The 23,076-nt window shown below is 48.6% G+C and overlaps 1 protein-coding gene across 1 annotated transcript in view; it reads right to left on the reverse strand.

Moving 5' to 3' along the window:
- oclnb (occludin b) overlaps nt 1-23,076 on the reverse strand; it is a 45,185-nt gene that overhangs the window by 16,535 nt on the left and 5,574 nt on the right. The gene's annotated exons all lie outside the window — the stretch shown is intronic.

Consider the following 23,076-nt stretch of genomic DNA (forward strand, 5'->3'; position numbering starts at 1 on the left):
CGTCAGAGATTAGTATTTCAGTATGTGAGCTACAGGTACAAATTCTTCTGCTATTGGCACACCAATTTAATCTGAGGGGGGTGCGCAATGAAAGCGTGTTAAGAATCAGCATTAAAAAATAAAAGATAAGTGCAGCTAACTGAAGGGGCCTATGTGACTGCGGGGGGGGGGGGGGGGGGGGGAAGGAGAGAGGGGGTGAGAGAATGGGGTACCACTTCCACATGGTGGGAACACCAAAGGGAAAGAATGATTTAGCAGAATAACTGCAGAAAGGGTCACAGTAGAGGCAGCCACCATCACAACCACTCCCAGCCACAGAAAACAGTCTCCCCAAGTTATTGCTAGCAGGCGACTGATTAAAATCCAAAACTCGAATCAAGAAGGTTACGCCTTTTCTATAACTGAAGAGTTTTCCCTAAATGTGGGCAAACAGCTGCATGGTGACTGTCTGCTGGATTTTGCTCAGAGTTGTATGGTATTGGATGTTACTTGGGAAAAAGGCACTCCTCAGGAAACATAGATAGTTGGGACAAAGGGGCAACTTCATGTAATACTGTGTGTGTATAGCCATCAGTGTAGTTGAGCATTTTAGTCCTTGTTGTCTGTTTTTCTTTTAAGTTAATAAATATTCTTTATTAACTGATCACAAAATGACTGGACTGTTCCTCCCTTCTTTGCATTTCTTTTTCTCACAGTATACCAAATTAAAAATATACACCACTAAGAACAGGTGTTCAAAGTTACCCTTGTGGGTTTTGGGATACCCTTGCATTTAACATCAACAGGGTTCTAAACAAAAGTCAAATCCATTTTAATTCTTCCATCTAAACATTGGGTAGCTTTGTGGTTTTTAAATTCTTTCCTGTCTAAAGATCCATCCATAATTAAGATTTTATGTAATCTTTTTTTTCTTTTCTTTTTTTAAATATAAATTTAGAGTACCCAATTCATTTTTTCCAATTAAGGGGCAATTTAGCGTGGCCAATCCGGATGCTCCGCCCCCTTCAAAACAGCGTCATTGAGGAGCACATCGCTAGCCGTTGGGCATTTTGCTGGGAAGATTTGTTTTTGCTCAAGTATGAATCCATAGTCGCCTCCCAGTTCCTTGCAAATACAATTTTAAAAAAATGTATTTATTTTTTTTTTTTAAAAAAGAGCACCCAATTATTATTTTCCCAATTAGGGGGCAATTTAGCCTGGTTAATCTAACTACCCTGCACATCTTTTTGGGTTGTGGGGGTGAGACCCAAACAGACACGGGGAGAATGTGCAAACTCCACATGGACAATGACCTGGGGCCGGGATCAAACCCGGATCCTCGGTGCTGTGAGGCAGCAGTGCTAACCACTGCGCCACCATGCCGCCCTTCTTGCAAACACAATGGAGTGATAAAAGAACAAAGAACAAAACAGCAAAGGAACAGGCCCTTCGGCCCTCCAACCCTGTTCCGGTCATGATACCAACCTTTGTCAAAACCCTCAGCACTTCCTTGTGCCGTATCCTTCTATACCCAACCTATCCAGGTGTTTGTCAAAATGCCTTTTGAACGCCATTAATGTATCTGCTTCCACAACCTCCTCTGGCAACTCGTTCCAGGCACTCACCACCCTCTGCGTAAAAAACCTGCCTCGCACATCTCCTCTAAATTTTGCTCCACAGACCTTAAACCTATGCCCCTGGAGAATGACCCCTCCACCCTGGGAAAGAGTACCTGTCCATCCACTCTATCCCTGCCCCATATAAGCTTGTAGACCTCTATCAGGTCACCCCTCAACCTCCATCTTTCTAATGAAAACAGTCAAGAGTCTATTCAGCCTCTCCCCATAGCTTACACCCTCCAGACCAGGCAACAACCTGGTAAACCTCCTCTGCACCCTCTCCAAAGCCTCCACATCCTTCTGCTAGTGTGGCGACCAGAATTGTGCGCAATATTCCAAGTGTGGCATTATCAAGTTCTATACAACTGTAGCATGACTTGCCAGTTTTTATACTCGATGCCCCGTCCAATGAAGGCAAGCATTCCGTATGCTTTGTTGACTACCTTGTCCACTTGTGTTGCCATCTTCAAATATCTGTGGACCTGCACGCCCAGATCTCTCTGACTTTCTATATTCCGAAGAGTTTTGCCATTTATGGTATATTTCCACTCTACATGTTAGACCTACCAAAATGCATTACCTCACATCGGTCAGGATTAAACTCCATTTGCCATTTCTCTGCCCAAGTCTCCAACCTATCTATATCCTGCTGTATCCTCCGATAATCCTCAACACTATCTGCCACTCCACCAACCTTGGTGTCATCTGCGAACTTACGAATCAGACCGGCTGCATTTTCCTCCAAATCGTTTATGTACACTACAAACAACAGAGGTCCAAGCACCGATCCCTGTGGAACACCACTTGTCACAACCTTCCATTCAGAAAAACATCCTTCTACTGCTACCCTTTGCCTTCTGTGACCGAGCCAGTTCTGTATCCATCTTACCACCTCACCTCTGATCCCGTGTGACTTCACCTTTTGTACCAGTCTGCCATGACGCACCTTGTCAAAGGCTTTACTGAAGTCCATGTAAACAACATCCACCGCCCTCCACATATCAGTCATCTTTGTCACCTCCTCAAAAAACTCAATCAAGTTAGTGAGGCATGGCCTCCCCTTCACAAAACCATGCTAACTATCGCTTATGAGTCTATTTGTTTCCAAATGGGTATAAATCCTGTCCTTGAGAATTCTCTTCAATAATTTACCTACTACTGACATGAGGCTCACCGGCCTATAGTTTCCAGGATTATCCCAGCTACCTTTCTTAAATAGCGGTACCACATTAGCTTTTCTCCAGTCTTTGCCACGATGCTGGCAAAACTATTGGGGGAGGGGGAGGACCCCTCCCGATATGAACTGGATCGGGCTCATCGGTTGTGGAGGCCTATACCAAAGGCGAGTGAGCCGCCAAGGGCAGTGACTCTGTGCTTCCGTAGGTACAGGGTGAAGGAGAAGGTCCTGAGCTGGGCCAAGCAGAAGCGGGTGGTGCAGTGGGCTGGAGCTGGTATACGTGTATACCAGGACTTTACGGTGGAGCTGGCAAGGAGGCGGGCTGCCTTCAACCGGGTGAAGAGGGCACTGTATATTAGCAAGGTGCAGTGCGGCATTGTATATCCAGCGAAGCTGAGGGTGACTTACAAGCTCAGGGACTTTTATTTTGGAACGGCGGAAGCAGCGGAGGAGTTTGTGAAAGCAGAAGGACTGTGGCAGAACTGACAAATTGAGGAATGGCCATGTGCCGATGTAACCTCATGACTGTATTTTCATTTTTTTGTATCACTGCGCGCGGGTGTAGAGATTAAAGGAGCCAAGGTGGTATATATTTGGACAAGGGAAGGGACGGGACTTTCACTCGAAATGAGAGTTCTTTGGGGTGTAGGTGGATATGCGGGGTGTGTGTGCTAAAAGGGGATCTTTGGGCTTTCCTGGGGCCGGGCAAGTGGGAAAGGGACCCGGGCGGGGGCCTCCACACTGGCCGGTTTGTGCTGGCCAGTGAACGGGAGTGAGGTGGGGGGAGGGGCTGCGGCCATCAGAGCCTGGCAGAACAGGGTCAGAGTGGTCTAGCCGGGGTGGAAAGTTGGGGGGGGGGGGAAAGGAACAGAGGGTGGGGGGAGGAGTTTTACAAGAGGCAGTGGACGGGAGGAGCTGGAGACCTGGGGTGGGAGCGGTGTAAGATTACGGGTGACTACGGGTAATCCCGGATTCCTTTTTGTCATTTGTTTATGTAAACATGCGGTTTGTGGTTTGGGGGTTGGTGGGTAGATGGGATTGTTGTTATTATGGGGACTGACATATCTTGCTGATTATTGTTTATTGTTGATGGATGTAAATGTGGGAGAAAATGTGAAAATGGAGGAGAATAAAAAAAAAAGAAAAAAAAAAAGAAAAGCTTTTCTCCAGTGCTCTGGGATTTCACCTGCTGCCAATGAGGATACAAAGATTTCAGTCAATGCCCCAGCAATTTCCTCCCTTGCTTCCATCAGTATTCTGGGGTAAATCCCATCCGGCCCAGGAGACTCATTGGGTCTTTTAAAAGGTAAATATCTCCTCCTTTTCGATGTTAGCATGATCAGGAGTGTCCATACAAGAATCATCTTCCACAAGGTCTCTTTCTTTGGTGAACGCTGATGCAAAGTACTCATTTGGTACCTCGCCCATTTCCTCTGGCTCAACACCGATTCCCCGCACTGTGCACAGTGGTCCAATCCTGTCCCTGGTCACCCACTTGCTTTCTACATAGGAATAAAAAGCTTTGGGATTCACCTTAATCCTACTTGCCAAGGACTTTTCATGACCCCTCCTAGCCCTCCTAATTTCCCGTTTCAGTACCTTCCTACTTTCTTTATACTCAAGGCTTTTGACTGTCCCCACCCTACTAGACCGTACAAAAGTCTCCTTTTTCATTTTGATGAGGTTCACAATATCCCTCGTTATCCAAGGCTCCCTAAACTTTCCATACTTATCCTTCGTTCTCTCAGGAACGTGACTTTCCTGAACTCGAATCAATTGTTGCTTGAAAGACTCTCACATGTCTGATGTTGATTTACCCTCCAACAGCCGCACCCAATCCAAATTCTTCAATTCCTGTCTAATGTTATCGTAATTTGCTGTTCCCCAGTTTCGCACCTTGACCTGAGGGTGACCCTCATCCCTGTCCAAAAGTACCCTAAAACTTACAGAATTGTGGTCACTACTCCCAAAACGTTCCCCTACTGAAATCTCAACCACCTATCCAGGCTCATTCTCCAATACCAGATCCAGTATTGCCCCTTCCCTAGTCGGACTATCTACATATTTCATCAAGAAGCCTTCCTGGATATACCTTGTAATCTCTGTTCCATCCAAACCCCAGCAGTGAGTCCCAGTCAATATAGGGGAAATTAAAATTCCCTACCACAACAACCCTGTTACTTTTGCACCTATCCAAAATCTCTCTACCTATCTGCTCCTCTATCTCTTGCTGGCAGTTGGGGGGCCTGTAATAAACTCCCAACATTGTGATTGTCCCCTTCCTGTTCCTGAGCTCTACCCAGATTGCCTCATTATATGAGCCCTCCAAGGTGTCCTCCCGCAGTACGGCTATAATATTCTCCTTAACCAGTAATGCTACTCCCCCACCCCATTTTACATCCCCCTCTATATCCTCCAACATTCAGTTGCCAATCCTGCCGTTCCTTTAACCATGTTTCTGTGATAGCCACAACATCATCGTAATAATAAGTGCTCTAAGTTAATCTGCCTTACCCGCTATACTTCTGGCGTTGAATGAAGCAAATTCTTTGAAACTTTACAGATGAATACAGACACAGATGGGGACACTCACAATTACAAACTGCTTTTCAATGTGGTGTTTTCTTTCTTTCTTCTTTTTAATTACTTTATCAGAATGACAAAGCCGGAGCTCAGAGTGTGGACAGGGGCAAACCCCTAATCCAGCTCCTTGCCTGCTCAAAAAAAATAATTCAAATTGACTCCAATTCATGGCCCCCACAAGGGACATACCAGATCCAGGCATTACACCTGACCTCACGCTCATCTTAGCCAAAAAGCTGAGAAGCGATTCAATGTGGTGTTTTCAAATGTTGGGATGTGGCTATAGCCTACAAAACCAGTTTCCCTAGATTTCATTCCAACTGATTGAAATGCCATCAGTGACCATTTCAGCGTTGTTCGCACAATTGAAATGGGGCTAGAGATTTCAAAATGGCTTCAAATCAGAAAGAATTCCTGCCCTGCATTGTTGGGAGGAAACAATAACTCACATTGCCAAGATCAAATCGCAATTGAAAAGTTCAGAAAATTTTAGAAGGGAGTCTTGCATATGCATTACCATGGGTACTCACTGGTACACAATGGTGGTTGCGTTTTAAAACACAGGAACACAAGGAGGAGCAGGCGATCTGGCCCTTCTAGCCTTATCCGCCATTCAATAAGATCATTGCTGATTTGGTTATAATTTCAATTCCACTTTCCTGTTTTGCCTGTTAAAAATCTACCTACACAGTCTGGAATAAGTTCAATGATTTAGCCTCAATTGCTTTCTGGGGATTATAGTTGAACATACCAACCACCCTCAGAAAAGAATTCTCCTCATCTCAGTATTAAAAGGGTGACCTCCTATTCTTCAAGTGTGTCCCCTAATTCTAGTCTGCCCATGAGTGGAAACATTCTCTTGGTATCTAACCGGTCAGGTCCCTTCAGAATGTTTTGACAAGATTGCCTTTCATTCTTCTAAACTCCAAACAAAAATTTTGGAAATTGTTTTTTTTCTCCTTACTAAATTTAGAGTATCCAATTATTTTTTTTCCAAATAAGGGGCAATTTAGCATGGCCAATCCACCTACCGTGCACATCGTTGGGTTGTGGGGGTGAAACTCAAACAGACACGGGGAGAATGTGCGAACTCCACGCAATGTGGACTGTGACCCGATACTGGGATCGAACCCGGGTCCGCGGCGTTGTGAGGCAGCAGTGCTAACCACTGTGCCGCCCCTGCATTTTGGAATTTGGTCATTTTTATTTTTCCTTCAAACTTCGCTTTCAATGCACCAACTCACATTGAAGTGGAGAATAGAGAAGAAACAGGGCTTTTTCAAAATTAGTCAAAACCTTCTATGATAAACGGTTCACTCTAATCTTATTTCCATCTAGCACTGGACTAACACCTCTGCCAGAGCTCTGTTAACAAGCTAAACTATTCCCCTGAGCTAAATGAAGATAAATGCTTTCCTATTTAATAATAATAATAATAATCTTTATTAGTGTCACAAGTAGGTTTACATTAACACTGCAATGAAGTTACTGTGAAAATCACCTAGTCGCCACACTACGGCACCTGCTCGGGTACAGAGGGAAAATTCAGAATGTCCAATTCACCTAACAAGCACGTCTTTCGGGATTAAAGGGTTAAAGATTTTAAGATTAAGGCAGTTGAAAATATCCTATTACAAATGAATAAATTGAAGTGAAAAGTGAAGGAAAGGTCATACACAAAAGAACAGAATTCCAGGAGTGAATAAACAAGGCAGTAAATCTAAGATTTTGTCATAAACACAGATTAGGGTTTCTATTTCAGAGAATGAGGGTGAGGCAAGAGAGAAGGCTACAGAAATAGATGTTAGCCAGGACATGGGAGTTGAAACTGGGATTGGGGGCAACAAACAAGAACCCCTATGCTGTAGGCCATGTGCCACAGTCAGAAGGAGGGAGTCACTAACAAGATTGTTTTTCTGACAGGTTCAACATGAAATCTCTTTTTCCAATCAATGAGTAATCAGAATAAATTCCGTCTCATCTCCAACAAACAGCATGGGACAGGGGTCTGGTAGAACATAGAACATAACAGCGCAGTACAGGCCCTTCGGCCCTCGATGTTGCGCCGACCTGTGAAACCACTCTAAAGCCCATCTACACTATTCCCTTATCGTCCATATGTCTACCCAATGACCATTTGAATGCCCTTAGTGTTGGCGAGTCCACTACTGTTGCAGGCAGGGCATTCCACGCCCTTACTACTCTCCGAGTAAAGAACCTACCTCTGATATCTGTCCTATATCTATCTCCCCTCAATTTAAAGCATTGTACCCTCGTGCTAGATATCACCATCCGAGGAAAAAGGCTCTCACTGTCCACCCTATCCATTCCTCTGATCATCCTCTATGCCTCAATTAAGTCACCTCTTAACCTTCTTCTCTCTAACGAAAACAGCCTCATGTCCCTCAGCCTTTCCTCATAAGATCTTCCCTCCATACCAGGCAACATTCTGGTAAATCTCCACTGCACCCTTTCCAATGCTTCCACATCCTTCCTATAATGCGGCGACCAGAATTGCACGCAATACTCCAAATGCGGCCGCACCAGAGTTTTGTACAGCTGCAACATGACCTCATAGTCCCGAAACTCAATCCCTCTACCAATAAAAGCTAACACACCGTACGCCTTCTTAATAACCCTCTCAACTGGAGTGGCAACTTTCAGGGATCTATGTACATGGACACCGAGATCTCTCTGCTCATCCACACTGCCAAGAATCTTATCATTAGCCCAGTACTCTGTCTTCCTGTTATTCCTTCCAAAATGAATCACCTCACACTTTTCTGCATTAAACTTCATTTGCTACCTCTCAGCCCAGCGCTGCAGCTTATTTATGTCCCTCTGTAACTTGTAACATCCTTCCGCACTGTCCACAACGCCACCGACTTTAGTGTCATCTGCAAATTTACTCACCCATCCTTCTATGCCCTCCTCCAGGTCATTTATAAAAATGACAAACAGCAGTGGCCCCAAAACAGATCCTTGCGGCACACCACTAGTAACTGGACTCCAGTCTGAACATTTCCCATCAACCACCACCCTTTGTCTTCTTCCAGCTAGCCAATTTCTGATCCAAACTGCTAAATCTCCCTGAATCCCATGCTTCTGTATTTTCTGCAGTAGCCTACAGTGGGGAACCTTATCAAACGCTTTACTGAAATCCATATACACCACATCAACTGCTTTATCCTCATCCACCTGTTTGGTCACCTTCTCAAAGAACTCAATAAGGTTTGTGAGGCACGACCTACCCTTCACAAAACCGTGTTGACTATCTCTAATCAAACTATTCCTTTCCAGATGATTATACACCCGATCTCTTATAAACCTTTCCAAGACTTTGCCCACAACAGAAGTAAGGCTCACTGGTCTATAGTTACTGGGGTTATCTCTACTCCCCTTCTTGAACAAGGGGACAACATTTGCTATCCTCCAGTTTTCTGGCACTATTCCTGTAGACAAAGATGACTTAAAGATCAAAGCCAAAGGCTCAGCAATCTCCTCCCTAGCTTCCCAGAGAATCCTAGGATAAATCCCATCCGGCCCAGGGGACTTACCTATTTTCACACTTTCCAGGATTGTTAACACCTCCTCCTTATGAACCTCAAGCCCTTCTAGTTTAGTAGACCGAATCTCAGTATTTTCCTCGACAACATTGTCTTTTTCCTGTGTGAATACTGACGAAAAATATTCATTTAGCACCTCTCCTATCTCCTCAGACTCCACGCACAACTTCCCACTACTGTCCTTGACTGGCCCTACTCTTACCCTAGTCATTCTTTTATTCCTGACATATCTATAGCAAGCTTTAGGGTTATCCTCATCCTACCTGCCAAAGACTTCTCATGTCCCCTCTTAGCTCTCTCTTTAGGTCCTTCCTAGCTACTTGTAACTCTCGAGCGCCCTAACTGAACCTCCATGTTTCATCTTTGCATAAGCCTCCTTCTTCCTCTTGACAAGTGTTTCGACTGCCTTAGTAAACCACGGTTCCCTTGCTCGACCACTTCCTCCCTGCCTGACAGGTACATACTTATCAAGGACACGCAGTAGCTGTTCCTTGAACAAGCTCCACATTTCCATTGTGCCCATCCCCTGCAGTTTTCCTCTCCACCCGATGCATCCCAAGTCTTGCCTCATCGCATCATAATTGCCTTTCCCCCAGATATAACTCTTGCCCTGCGGTGTATAACTATCCCTTTCCATCACTAAAGTAAACGTAATCGAATTGTGGTCACTATCACCAAAGTGCTCACCTACCTCCAAATCTAACACCTGTCCTGGTTCATTACCCAGTACCAAATCCAATATGGCCTCGCCTCTCGTTGGCCTATCTACATACTGTGTCAGGAAACCCTCCTGCACACATTGGACAAAAACGGACCCATCTAAAGTACTCGAACTATAGAGGAGGCATGTGTGGATTGCTGGGAAGTGAAGTGAATGAGCTGATGTATCAGAAGATAGAATTATATCTTCTTATTCTACAATACAGGAGGCCATTCAGCCCATCAGGTCTGCACCAATCCTCTGAAAGTGCGCCCCATCTAGACCCACTCCCCCTCCACATAACCCAGTAACCCCACCTAACCGTTTGGACACGAAGGGACTATTTAACATGGCCAATCCACCTAACCTGCACATCCTTGGACTGTGGGAGGAAACCCACCCAGACACGGGGAGAAGGTATAAACTCCACACAGACAGTGACCCAAGGCTGGAATTTAACCGGGATCCCCGGCACTGCAGCAATGCTAACCACTGTGCCACCATGCTGCCCTATATAACTGACTCCATGGTCCTATGGAGAGAAAATAGAACTTTGATTACACCAAAGATGGGCAAGTGGCTGTGAATGTGTGTGTGTTTGGGGGAGGTGAAAATAAATTAATGGGGGAGGCATGCAAGGACAGGAACAGGAGGTGAATCACAGGAGAGAGGTCGGCAAGACAATGGCATGATTGACCACATTGAACATGGAGGAACAAGAAAGAATATTACGCTGCAGTCACACAAGTTATATCACAGGGGTCTTTAACAAGGGCAAACTCTGTATGCAATGAGTAAAAACCAGAATTATTTTAAAAAATTATTTCACAGGATGTGGGAGTCATTGGCTAGGTCAGTATTTATTACCCAGCCCTAATTACCATTGAGAAGATGGTGTGTCTGCTGCCCTTGTCTTTCTACATGGACGTGGGTTTGGAAAGTGCTGTCGAAGGTAGTTCAGCGAGGTTCTGCAGTGCATCTTGTAGATGGTACGTTCTGCGGTTACTATGCGTCAGTGGGGGAGGGAGTGAATGTTTGTGGAAGGGGTGCCAATCAAGTGGGCTGCTTTGTCCTGGATGGCGTCAAGTTTTTTGAGTGTTGCTGTAGCTGCGCTCATTCAAGCAAGTGGAGAGTATTCCATTAAAGTCCTAAGTTGTGCCCTTTGATGGTGAATAGGCTTTGAGGAATCAGGAGGTCAACAATGACATTCAAACTGGGCATGTTGGGAGAGATGATCGGAGTTAGACTGTGCCAATACTCATAGCAGGAACTGATATGAATTTATCATCAAACAGAAATGTGGGTTCGATGAACAACCAGTTTGTTTGAAACCTGGCCTTCGAGTTGAGTGACTTTTTTGGTTCTATATTCATGTTCATTCTAATATCTTTGCATTCACAAGCTGAAATTAAATTGCAAGTGCCATTCAGAAGCTAAAAAAAAAATCAGACATGGGAGGTGACAGGAACAAGAACAGATGTTCCAAAGAGTTGGATTAATGCAGGTAATTCTGCATTTAACCTAAACTATAGATGGCACAAGGGTTCCTGACATACAGTGCTGTTCCAATAGTGGCATTATTCAAAATATAATGATATTAAAGTAAATCAATTTTTAAAATTATAAATGCTACATTCCATATTCCACCACAAAAGACAAAAGCTGAACCACATTTTGCCGTCAAATCGAGATCAAAATAGGAAATGACATTCGGAATGCCCAAATCACCTAATGGCACGGCGTTCGGAACTTGTGGGAGGGGGCAGGAGCATCCGGGGGCGGCCCGCGCGGGCGCGGGGGGGGAATGTGCAGACTCCGCACGGTGACCTAAGCTGAGAGTCGTGCCTGGGACCCTGGAGCTGCTGAGCAACAGTGCTACCCAGTGTGCTACCATGTTGCCAGATAGATAGATTCTTGATTAAAAATGGGGATCAGGGGCTATGGGGAGAAGGCAGGAGAATGGGGATGAGAAAAATATCAGCCATGATTGAATGGCGGAGCACTCGATGGGCCGAGAGGCCTAATTCTGCTCCTATATCTTATGGTCTTATGATCTTAGCTGAGGTTTTATCTGTCCTCTGAGGTGAATATAAAATATCTCATGGCATTATTTCGAAGAGGAGTGATTTATGGACTATAGTAATCTCTCAACCAACACCACAAAAGTAGATTGCCAGTTAAGAGGGAAATAGTGGCATTGTGATAACGTCACTGTACTAGTAATCCAGAGACCCAGGCTAACGTGGTCCAAATCCCAGGCACACAGGTTCAAATCCCACCATAGCAGCTGGTGGAATTTAAATTCAGTTAATAATATTTGGAATTGAAAATCGGGGTAAGTGAAAATGAAAGTTTGCTGTAGTCCCCGAGGAGCACAGGTCCTTCTTTTGAGAGAGAGCTGACTGATGGTGATTTAACCTGAGGATCACCACACCTCGGGCGAGGGGCAAAGTTGAGGAGGCGGGGCCTTCATGGTTAACCTCAGCCGGTACCGGAATCGTTGACATCACTCCGGGTCACGAACCAACTGTCCAGCTAACGGACACCCTTACTACCCGAAGTAATGGGGCAGCATGGTAGCACAGGTGGGTGGCGCTGGGGCTTGGCAGCGCCGGGGTCCCAGGTTCGATTCCCCGCTGGGTCACGGTCTGTGCGGAGTCTGCGTGTCTGCATGGGTTTCCTCCGGGTGCTCTGGTTTCCTCCCACAGTTCAAAGATTTGCAGGTTAGGTGGATTGGCCATGCTAAGTTGCCCTTCGTGACCAAAAAAAGGTTGGGAGGGGTTACTGGGTTACGGGGATAGGGTGGAAATGAAGGCGTAACTGGTGCAGACTCGATGGGCCGAATGGCCTCCTTCTGCACTGTATGTTCTATGTTCCCACAAAATATAAATTATAAACCTCATTCATTTTACAATTCAAATCATTAAATTTAACACCACCACCAAGCCACATAAAACAGGACCAAAAAAAGCCCAAAAGCATGCGTGGGAACAAAAACTGACAGTGAACCAAAGAAGGGACTATCTGGAGGAGAGATGATTAAAAATTTAGTTGAGGGGCAATTTTCAAGGAGGGTGTCACAGGTGCAAGATATGGCAAGATTTACGAAAGAATTTAAGGTGTTGAGACCTAGATATCAGCAAAAGAACTGGAGGATGCCTCTAAAGCCAGCATTGGAGGAACAGAGTCAGATGGCCATAGAGCTTGAAGCACGTTAGCACAGTGGTTAGTACTGTTACTTCACGGTCCCTGGGTCGATTCCCGGCTTGGGTCACTGTCTGTGCGGAGTCTGCACGTTCTCCGTGTCTGCGTGGGTTTCCTCCGGTGCTCCGGTTTCCTCCCACAAGTCCCAAAAGACGTGCTTATTAGATAATTTGGACATTCTTGTACCTGAACAGGCGCCGGAATGTGGCGACTAGGGGATTTTCACAGTAACAACATTGCCGTGTTAATGTAAAACACTTGTGACAATAAAGATTATTATTATAAGAAAGGAGATATGAAGTCTTGGAAGGATTGTCATAAAAATAATGAGACTTTTAAATTTGAGGCATGAATGGAATGTGAGTCGGTGAGCACCATGGTGGAAGGTGAGTGGGATTTGGCCGCGTGGAGTAGCGCTTTGGCTGAACTGAGGTTTGGGGATGATGCAAAATGGGGTGCTGGCTAAGAGAGCACTAGTGTAGTTGAAACTATAGTTAACAGAAGCACGATTTGGGGATTACTACAGTCGACAGACTTGAGGCAGGAGCTGGGAAAGCAATATTCCGAAAAAGGAGGCAGGCGATTTTTGTGGCAGACGACATGGAGGATGAAACTCAACTCGGGATTTTCAAGATATAACTTTAAACTCAATTCACTATTTAATGATCTGAACAATTGAATTCACAAAACATGGCAGCTTTCAACATTGAACTTCCAGTCAATTAAACTAATTTGTCTTTCTTATACTCGAATTCAATGTTATTTGCAATAGAGAGAATCATTATTAAAATTAACTTTGTAATCCTAGTTAAACTAGATTTAATTTTAAAGGAAGAACTACTCTCCCTTCTGGACTGCAAAACAGTCAAAAGAACCAGTTCTGCATGTAATTTAATACCATCTAGTTAATTGAACAAGCCAGGGTAGAGACGGGTGTTAAATGAGAAATTGTTGTTCACTTCAACCTCTTCAAATGGAATGCAGCTTTCATCTAATACTTGAAATGACTGTTAAATGGAAATACTTCTTTAAAAATTACAAAATCTTAAATTTACTGCTTAAAGAAATTACATTACGGGTCTTTAATTCCTAGTCATTGGATAGCCTCATTCCTTTAGGTATAAAAGGTTTAACCATGCAAATAAGCACTGGCATCATATTACAAATTCATCCTCTGAAACTAGCTCACAGGCACGCCCAGAAACTAACTCCTTGAAACCATTTCAGACAGCATTGCTCAAAGTTAATTTCACCCAGGAGCTGCCTGCATTTCAACATTAGCTAAACACATACAAATTAACACCATCATCGTACACGCCAATTATTCACATGCAACAAATCCAGGATCAAAATATTTTTGCATGATATTGCTCAATGAGTGTGATCCTTTGGATCACACTATGTTTTCATGTATGGAGCAATGGGCCTGGACTGTAAGCAGAACAATATTTTTCACTGTATTTTGGTACACGTGACAATAAATCTAAATTATGGTTGCAGAAATGTACCATACATAAACCCTACATATTGATATGTCAGTTTTGGTTGTTGCTGAAATTTCACTGCACATCTTGGTTAAATAAAACATGGCAATGTTTTCAATGTCACTGGGGGCATCAAGACTCCCACTGGGAGAAAATCTCGAGATAAATACTGGCAGCTGTTGAAACCTGGATTGGATCTTTTCTTCTGCTTGGATGACTACCAGGCTGATTTCTCAGTCTGTCCAAACTGACCAGCAATGCTATGGGTTGTAGCCCGTACAAGGTCTTTTTCCCCCAACCACCCTGTATCCCTGTCAAACTCTGGGGAAGGCCCTAGAGTGACAGAGCTGTGATTATGGACAAGATCTTCCGCTGTTCACACTGGCCTTTTGCAAACCACTTACAAATTGGGAATTTCCAAAAAGTGGTGGAGTCAACTATAACAAGAGGCCAAAATGTTATTAGGGCACCAAAGAAAAGAAAACAGACAATTACTTGCTCTGCATGAATTTGATAGGCAGCTGATTTCCGTTAGGGCCTACAAGGAGAGGGCAGTGGGAGAGGGAGAGGCTGGTGGAGGAGATGGTGAGGGTAGACAGGGAGGTGTGTGGAGGTGCCGGAGGAGGGACTGCTGAGGAAGAGGCGTAGTCTCCAGGCCGAATTCGACCTGTTGACCACCAGGAAGGCGGAGGTGCAGCGCAGGAAGGCCCAGGGGGCGATTTATGAGTATGGGGAAAAGGCAAGCCGGATGCTGGCACATCAGCTTCGGAAGCGGGACGCAGCTAGGGAGATCGGGGGGAGTTAAGGACAGGGGAGGGAGTGTGGTACGAAGTGGGGTTGACATCAATGGGGTCTTCAGGGACTTTTATGAGGAATTGCATCGGTCCGTGCCCCCACGGGAGGAGGACGGGATGGGCCGCTTTCTGGATCAAGTGAGGTTTCCAAAGGTGGAGGAGGGACTGGTAGCGGGATTGGGGGCCCCGATTGGGCTGGAGGAGCTGACCAAAGGGATAGGGAGCATGCAGGCGGGGAAGGGCCTGACGGTTTCCCGGTCGAATTCTACAAGAAATATGTGGGCCGGGCCCGTTGCTTGTTAGGACCTTCAATGAGGCAAGGTTTGGGGGGGGGGGGGTCCCGGGCACTGATCTCCTTGATTCTGAAGCGGGACAAGGATCCCCTGCAGTGCGGGTCTTACAGGCCGATTTTGCTGTTAAATGTAGATGCCAAGGTGCTGGCGAAGGTCTTAGCCACGAGAATTGAGGATTGTGTGCCGCAGGTGATCCACGAAGACCAGACGGGATTCGTGAAGGGGAGGCAGTTGAACGCGAATGTGCGGAGGCTCCTGAACGTGATTATGATGCCGTTGAGGGAGAGGGAGGCAGAGATAGTGGTGGTGATGGACGCGGAGAAGGCCTTCAATAGGGTAGAGTGGGGGTACTTGTGGGAGGTGCTGAAGAAGTTCGGGTTTGGGGAGGGGTTTGTTAGGTGGGTTAGGTTGTTGTACGAGGTCCCGATGGCGAGTGTGGCCACGAGCAAGAGGAGGTCTGAGTACTTTCGGTTGCATCGAGGGACGAGGCAGGGGTGTCCCCTGTCCACTCTGCTCTTCGCACTGGTGAGTGAACCCCTGGCTATGACACTGAGGGAGTCGAGGAACTGGAGGGGGCTGGTGCGGGGCGGGGAGGAGCAGAGGGTGTCGCTCTATGCGGACGACTTGCTGCTGTATGTGGCGGACCCGGTGGGGGGCATGCCGGAGGTAATGAGGATCCTCAGGGAATTCGGGGATTTCTCAGGGTACAAGCTCAACATGGGGAAGAGCGAGATGTTCGTGGTTCACCCAGGGGACCAGGAGAGGGGGATTGGCTAGCTTCCAATAAAAAGGGCGGAGGGGAGCTTCAGGTACTTGGGGGTTCAGGTGGCCAGGAGCTGGAGGGCCCTGCATAGACTCAATTTCACGAGGCTAGTGGAACTGTCCCTGGTGGGTAGGGTGCAGTCAGTTAAGGTGACAGTGCTCCCAAGGTTTTTGTTCTTGTTCCAGTGCCTCCCCATTTTTATCCCGAGGGCCTTCTTTGGGCGGGTCAACAGGAGCATAACGGGGTTTGTGTAGGCGCGAGGGACTCCGAAGGTGAGAAGGGTGTTCCTGGAGCGGAGCAGGGATGGGGGGGGGGGGGGGGGGGGGCTGGCTGGCGTTTCCCAACCCCTGTGAGTACTACTGGGCCGCCAATTCGGCGATGGTCCTCAAGTGGGTGATGGAGGGGGAGGGGCCTGCAACTTACCAGGTGATGCAAGAGGAGGAGGCGGCCTCGGTGGCGGAGTTGAAAGGTAACTGGGAGGAGGAGTTGGGAGAGGAGATCGAAGCGGGGACGTGGGCAGATGCTCCAGGGAGGGTGAACTCTTCCTCTTCGTGTGCGAGGCTCAGCCTCATACAGTTTAAGGTCCTGCACAGGGCACACATACCGGGTTCCTTGGGGGAAGAGGACAGGTGTGTTAGGTGCTCAGGGAGCCCAGCAAATCACACCCATATGTTTTGGGCATGCCCAGCGCTGGAGGAATTTTGGAAGGGCGTAGCAAGAACAGTGTTGAGGTTGGTAGGATCCAGGGTCAAACCGGGCTGGGGGCTCGCCATATTTTGGGTTGCAGGGGAGCCGGGAGTGCAGGAGGCGAAAGAGGCCGGTATTCTGGCCTTTGCGTTCCTGGTAGCCCGGCGAAGGATTCTTCTTCAGTGGAGGGATGCGAGGCCCCCCAAGCATGGAATCCTGGATCAACGATATGGCGGGGTTTATTAAATTGGAGAGGGTGAAATTCGCCTTAAGGGGATACCGGTACAAGGGTTCTTTAGGCGGTGGCAACCGTTCTTGGACTTCCTGGCAGAACGATAAGGGGGGGGGTTTAAACACAATTTTTCTCCCTTACAAACAATAACCCCCCCCCCCCCCCCCCCCCGTAACAAAAAAAAAGAAACGAGAAATCGCGCACAGCAAGATATATACATAGCAAAGTAGTATATTTACATAGCTTTGTACACTGGCTCTCTCCCGTACGTGCCAGTTTCCCCGACTCTTCATGTTATCTCTTGCTCTCCCCCCTCTCCCCCCCCGGCCAGGTTGCTGCTGCTGCTGACCGACCTTCCTCTAACGCTCCGCGAGATAGTCTATGAACGGTTGCCACCGCCTGTAGAACCCCTGCGCAGACCCTCTCAAGGCGAACTTAATCCTCTCCAACTTTATGAACCCAGCCATATCATTTATCCAGGCCTCCACACTGGGGGGCTTCGCCTCCTTCCACATTAGCAAGATCCTTCGCCGGGCTACTAGGGACGCAAAGGCCAGAATGCCGGCCTCTTTCGCCTCTTGCACTCCCGCCTCGTCCACTTCTCCAAATATTGCTAGCCCCCAGCTTGGCTTGACCCGGACCTTCACCACCTGAGATATTGCTCCCGCCACTCCTCTCCAGAACCCCTCCAGTGCCGGGCATGACCAAAACATATGGACATGGTTCGCCGGGCTCCCTGAGCACCTTCCACATCCGTCCTCTACCCCAAAGAACCTGCTCAACCTCGCCCTCGTCAAGTGAGCTCTGTGAACCACCTTAAATTGTATCAGGCTGAGCCTGGCACACGAGGAGGAGAAATTAACCCTACCCAGGGCATCAGCCCACAGACCTTCCTCGATCTCCTCCCCCAGCTCCTCCTCCCATTTACCCTTCAACTCTTCTACCAGCGCTTCCCCCTCTTCTTTCATCTCTTGGTGTATTGCCGACACCTTGCCCTCCCCGACCCATGCACCTGAGATCACCCTGTCTTGAATTTCTGGTGCCGGGAGCAACGGGAATTCCCTCACCTGTCTCCTCACAAAAGCCCTCACCTGCATATATCTCAAGGCATTTCCCGGGGGTAACTCAAACTTCTCCTCCAGTGCCCCTAAGCTCGCAAACGTTCCTTCAATGAACAGGTCCCCCATTCTTCTAATCCCCGCCCGATGCCAGCTCTGGAACCCCCCGTCCATCTTCCCCGGAACAAACCGGTGGTTACCCCTGATCGGGGACCACACTGATGCTCCCATTGCGCCCTGGTGCCGTCTCCACTGGCCCCAGATCCTTAACGTTGCCGCCACCACCGGGCTCGAGGTATACTTTGTCGGTGAGAGCGGCAGCGGTGCCGTCACCAACGCCACCAGGCTCGTTCCTTTACAGGCCGCCCCCTCTCCCTCCATAACCCACTTGCGGATCATCGCCACATTTGCTGCCCAGTAGTAGCTCCCTAGATTTGGCAGCGCCAACCCTCCTCGGTCCCTACTGCGTTCCAGGAACCCTCTCCTTACCCTTGGGGTCTTATTCGCCCACACAAACCCCATGATACTCCTACCTACTCTCTTAAAAAAGGCCTTGGTGATCACGATGGGGAGGCACTGAAACACAAACAGAAACCTCGGAAGGACCACCATTTTGACCGACTGCACTCTACCCGCCAGCGAGAACGGTAACATGTCCCATCTTTTGAAATCCTCCTCCATTTGCTCCACCAATCTCGTCAGGTTCAGTTTATGTAGGGCCCCCCAACTCCTGGCTATCTGGATCCCCAGATACCGAAAGCTCCCCTCCGGCCTCCTCTGCGGTAGGTCCCCATCCCTCTTTCCTGGTCCCCTGCCTGTAATACGAAGAGCTCACTCTTCCCTACATTGAGCTTATTGCCCGAAAACTCCCCAAACTCCCTTAGAGTCTGCATGACCTCCACCATCCCCTCCATTGGATCTGCCACGTACAGCAACAGGTCATCCGCATATAGCGACACCCGATGCTCTTCTCCCCCTCGGACCACCCCCCTCCATTTATTAGACTCTCTCAATGACATGGCCAATGGTTCGATCGCCAATGCAAACAACAGGGAGGACAGGGGGCACCCCGTCTCGTCCCTCGGTACAGTCGAAAGTACTCCGACCTCCGCCGGTTTGTCACTACACTCGCCACCGGGGCTCTGTAAAGGAGCTTAATCCAACTAATAAACCCTCCCCCGAACCCAAACCTACGCAGCGCCTCCCAGAGGTACTCCCACTCTACTCGGTCAAAGGCCTTCTCCGCGTCCATAGCTGCCACTATCTCCACCTCTCCCTCCTCTGATGGCATCATTATCACGTTTAAGAGCCGCGGCACGTTTGTGTTTAATTGTCTGCCCTTTACAAATCCCGTCTGGTCTTCATGGATCACCCCCGGGACACAGTCCTCAATCCTAGTGGCCAGCACTTTTGCCAGCAACTTTGCATCCACATTGAGGAGCGAGATCGGCCTGTACGATCCACATTGCAGTGGGTCCTTGTCCCGCTTTAAGATCAAAGAAATTGTCGCTTCCGACATTGTCGGGGGCAGGGTCCCCTCCTCTCTTGCCTCATTAAAGGTCCGCACTAGTAACGGGGCCAACAGGTCTACATACTTCCTGTAGAAATCCACCGGGAACCCGTTCGGTCCCGGGGCCTTCCCCGCCTGCATACTCCCCAAACCCTTGCTCAGCTCCTCCAAACCAATTGGTGCCCCCAAGCCAGCCACCTTCTGCTCTTCCACCCTCGGGAATCTCAGTTGGTCTAGGAATCGTCTCATCCCCTCTTCCCGCGCTGAGGGCTGGGATCTGTACAGCTCTTCATAGAAGGCCTTAAATACCTTGTTTATTTTCGTCGCACTCCGAACCGTGGCTCCCCTTCCATCCTGGACTCCCCCTATTTCCCTCGCTGCCATCCTCTTACGGAGCTGGTGTGCCAGCATCCGACTAGCCTTTTCCCCATACTCGTAGATCGCCCCCTGCGCTTTCCTCCACTGTGCGTCCGCCTTCCCTGTGGTCAACAGGTCAAACTCCGTCTGGAGCCGTCGGCTTTCCCCAAGTAATCTTTCCTCCAGGGCCTCTGCGTATCTCTTGTCCACTCTCAATCTCCCCCACTAACCTCTCTCTTTCCATGCCCTCTCTCTTCTCCCTATGAGCCCTAATGGAGATTAGCTCTCCCCTAATCACCGCCTTCAACGTCTCCCATACCACCCCCACACGCACCTCCCCGTTGTCATTGGCCTCCAAGTACCTTTCGATACACCCCCTCACCTTCCCACACACCACCTCGTCTGCCAGCAGTCCCACATCCAGCCGCCACAGCGGGCGTTGGTCCCTCTCCTCTCCCAGCGCCAGTTCGACCCAGTGCGGGGCATGGTCCGAAACAGCTATGGCCGAATACTCCATCCCCTCCACCCTCGGGATGAGCGCCCTGCCCAGAACAAAAAAAATCTATCCGGGAGTAGGCTTTGTGTACATGGGAGAAGAAAGAAAATTCCCTGGCCTGCGGCCTTGCAAACCGCCATGGGTCCACTACCCCCCCCATCTGATCCATAAACCCCCTGAGCACCTTGGCCGCCGCTGGCCTCTTTCCAGTCCTTGATTTGGAGCGGTCCAGTGCTGGATTCAACACTGTATCGAAGTCCCCTCCCATTATCAGGCCTCCTATCTCCGGGTCCGGAATGCGCCCCAACATGCACTTCATGAATCCTGCATCATCCCAGTTTGGGGCGTATACATTTACCAACACCACACACGTCCCTTGCAACCTACCGCTCACCATTACATATCTCCCTCCATTATCCACTACGATAGTCTTGGCCTCAAATAACACCCGTTTCCCCACCAATATTGCCACCCCTCTATTCTTCGCGGCCAGTCCCGAGTGGAATACATGTCCTACCCATCCCTTTCTTAACCTGACCTGGTCCGCCACCTTCAGATGTGTCTCTTGGAGCATGACCACGTCTGCCTTCAGTCCCTTTAAGTGCGCGAACACTCGAGCGCCCCCCCCCCCCCAAATCTCCGTTTCTGGGCCAGTCCACGCCTCTCTCACCCTCCAGTCCCCCAGACAGGGGATCCCCGTCCCGACCACCTCTTCTATGTCCCATTCCCTTTCGGCCAGTGCAGCAGCAACCCTTTCTCTTCCCCCCCGCAAACCCCCATCTAGCTTTTTTGCTCTCTTCCCCCCCCCCCCCCACCCCACAATGTCACTCCCGTAAGTCAGCTGACACCTGCTGACTCCGGCTACCCCCGCCGTCCCATTGACCTCCCCGTGTGGGAGTTCCCTCTCCCACCTTTCTTCCCGCACGCGGGAAAAACAAAGAACCCCGTGCTTTCCAAAGACTGCTCCGCCCCCTCTGGCGCAGCTCCTTGTCTCTCTCCCCCAGCCCATGTAACATTTCCTGCGCGTGATTGTGATTGACCCCCTATATACAACAACCATCACACATCAAACCTCAAATATCCCCCCCACCCTCACAAACCCCCAGTTAGAGTCCAACTTTTCGGTTTGTATAAATGTCCACACCTCTTCATGCGTTTCAAAATAGTAGTGTTGGCCCTTGTATGTGACCCACAGTCACGCTGGCTGCAGCATTCTGAATTTCACTTCTTTCCGGTGCAACACCGCTTTGGCCCGGTTGAAACCTGCTCTCCGCTTTGCAACCTCCGTGCTCCAGTCCGGGTATATTCGGATCTCTGCATTGTCCCACTTACTGCTCCGCTCCTTCTTGGCCCATTTCAGGACCCACTCTCTGTCTGTGAACCGGTGGAACCTCACCACCATCGCCCTTGGCGGCTCATTTGCCCGGGGCCTCCCCGCCAGCACCCGATGTGCCCCGTCCAACTCCAGCGGCCTCCTTGCCCATCATCGCCCCGAGCATCGTGCTCGCGTATGCCCTGGCATCAGCCCCCTCCGCTCCTTCAGGGAGACCCAGGATCCGCAGATTCTTTCTCCTCGACCTGTTCTCCAGGTCTTCGAGTCTTCCCGCCCACCTCTTGTGCAGCGCCTCGTTCTGCTCCACTCTCACCACCAGGCCCGAGATCTCGTCCTCGTTCTGACCAACTCTTTTTTGTACCTCCTGGATCTGAACCTCGTGGGCCTTCTGGGTGATCCCTCGTCCTTTGATTGCCGAAAGCATAGGCGCCAGCATTTCCTTACGCATCTCCTCGCGCCGCTCCTCGAAGCAGTGCTTGATAAACTCCTGCAGCTCCACTTTGTCTCTGGCCGCCGCCACCTTGTCTTTTTCCCCCGGTTTTTCCTGTTGCTCCAATGTCACTTTTGTGGCCGTTACACTTCGAGTCCGTTTCATAAACAGTTGGAGGGGGATCTCCCTCTTACCTTCCCCACGGGTTGGTATCAAAAAAAGTTCCATTGGGGCTCTTCTAACGAGCCCGAAAGTCCGTGGTAGCGGGAGCTGCCGAATCGAGCGGCTCAGCTCCGCATAGCCGCAACCGGAAGTCGATCGTTCCTTTCTAACCTGTTTATAGCATGGAGTGACTGGAGTGGATAGATTAATGACCACTATAATATAGTACATCAAATTTCTTTAAACAAAAGCTTTTACAGGAAACCTGGTTATTTCTTTTGATACTTCAAATATTTGCAAGGTGTTTATTGACACTAATAATAACAATGATAATAATCGCTTATTGTCACAAGTAGGCTTCAATGAAGTTACTGTAAAAAGCCCCTAGTCGCCACATTCCGGCGCCTGTTCAGGGAGGCCGGTACGGGAATTGAACCCGCACTGCTGGCATTGATCTACATTACAAGTCAGCTGTTTAGCCTACTGTGCTAAACCAACCCCTAGAGAACCACTAGAGAAATAACATGGAATTCTGCTACAGAGAATACAGCTTCCCACCATCAACCTTCATTTGTAACATATAAAATCAAAATTAGAAAACGCTGGACATACTCAGTAGGTCAGGCAGCACCTCTGGAGACAGAGAAAT

Source organism: Scyliorhinus torazame, chromosome 9 (genome assembly GCF_047496885.1).
Source record: "Scyliorhinus torazame isolate Kashiwa2021f chromosome 9, sScyTor2.1, whole genome shotgun sequence".
Lineage (NCBI taxonomy): Eukaryota > Metazoa > Chordata > Chondrichthyes > Carcharhiniformes > Scyliorhinidae > Scyliorhinus > Scyliorhinus torazame.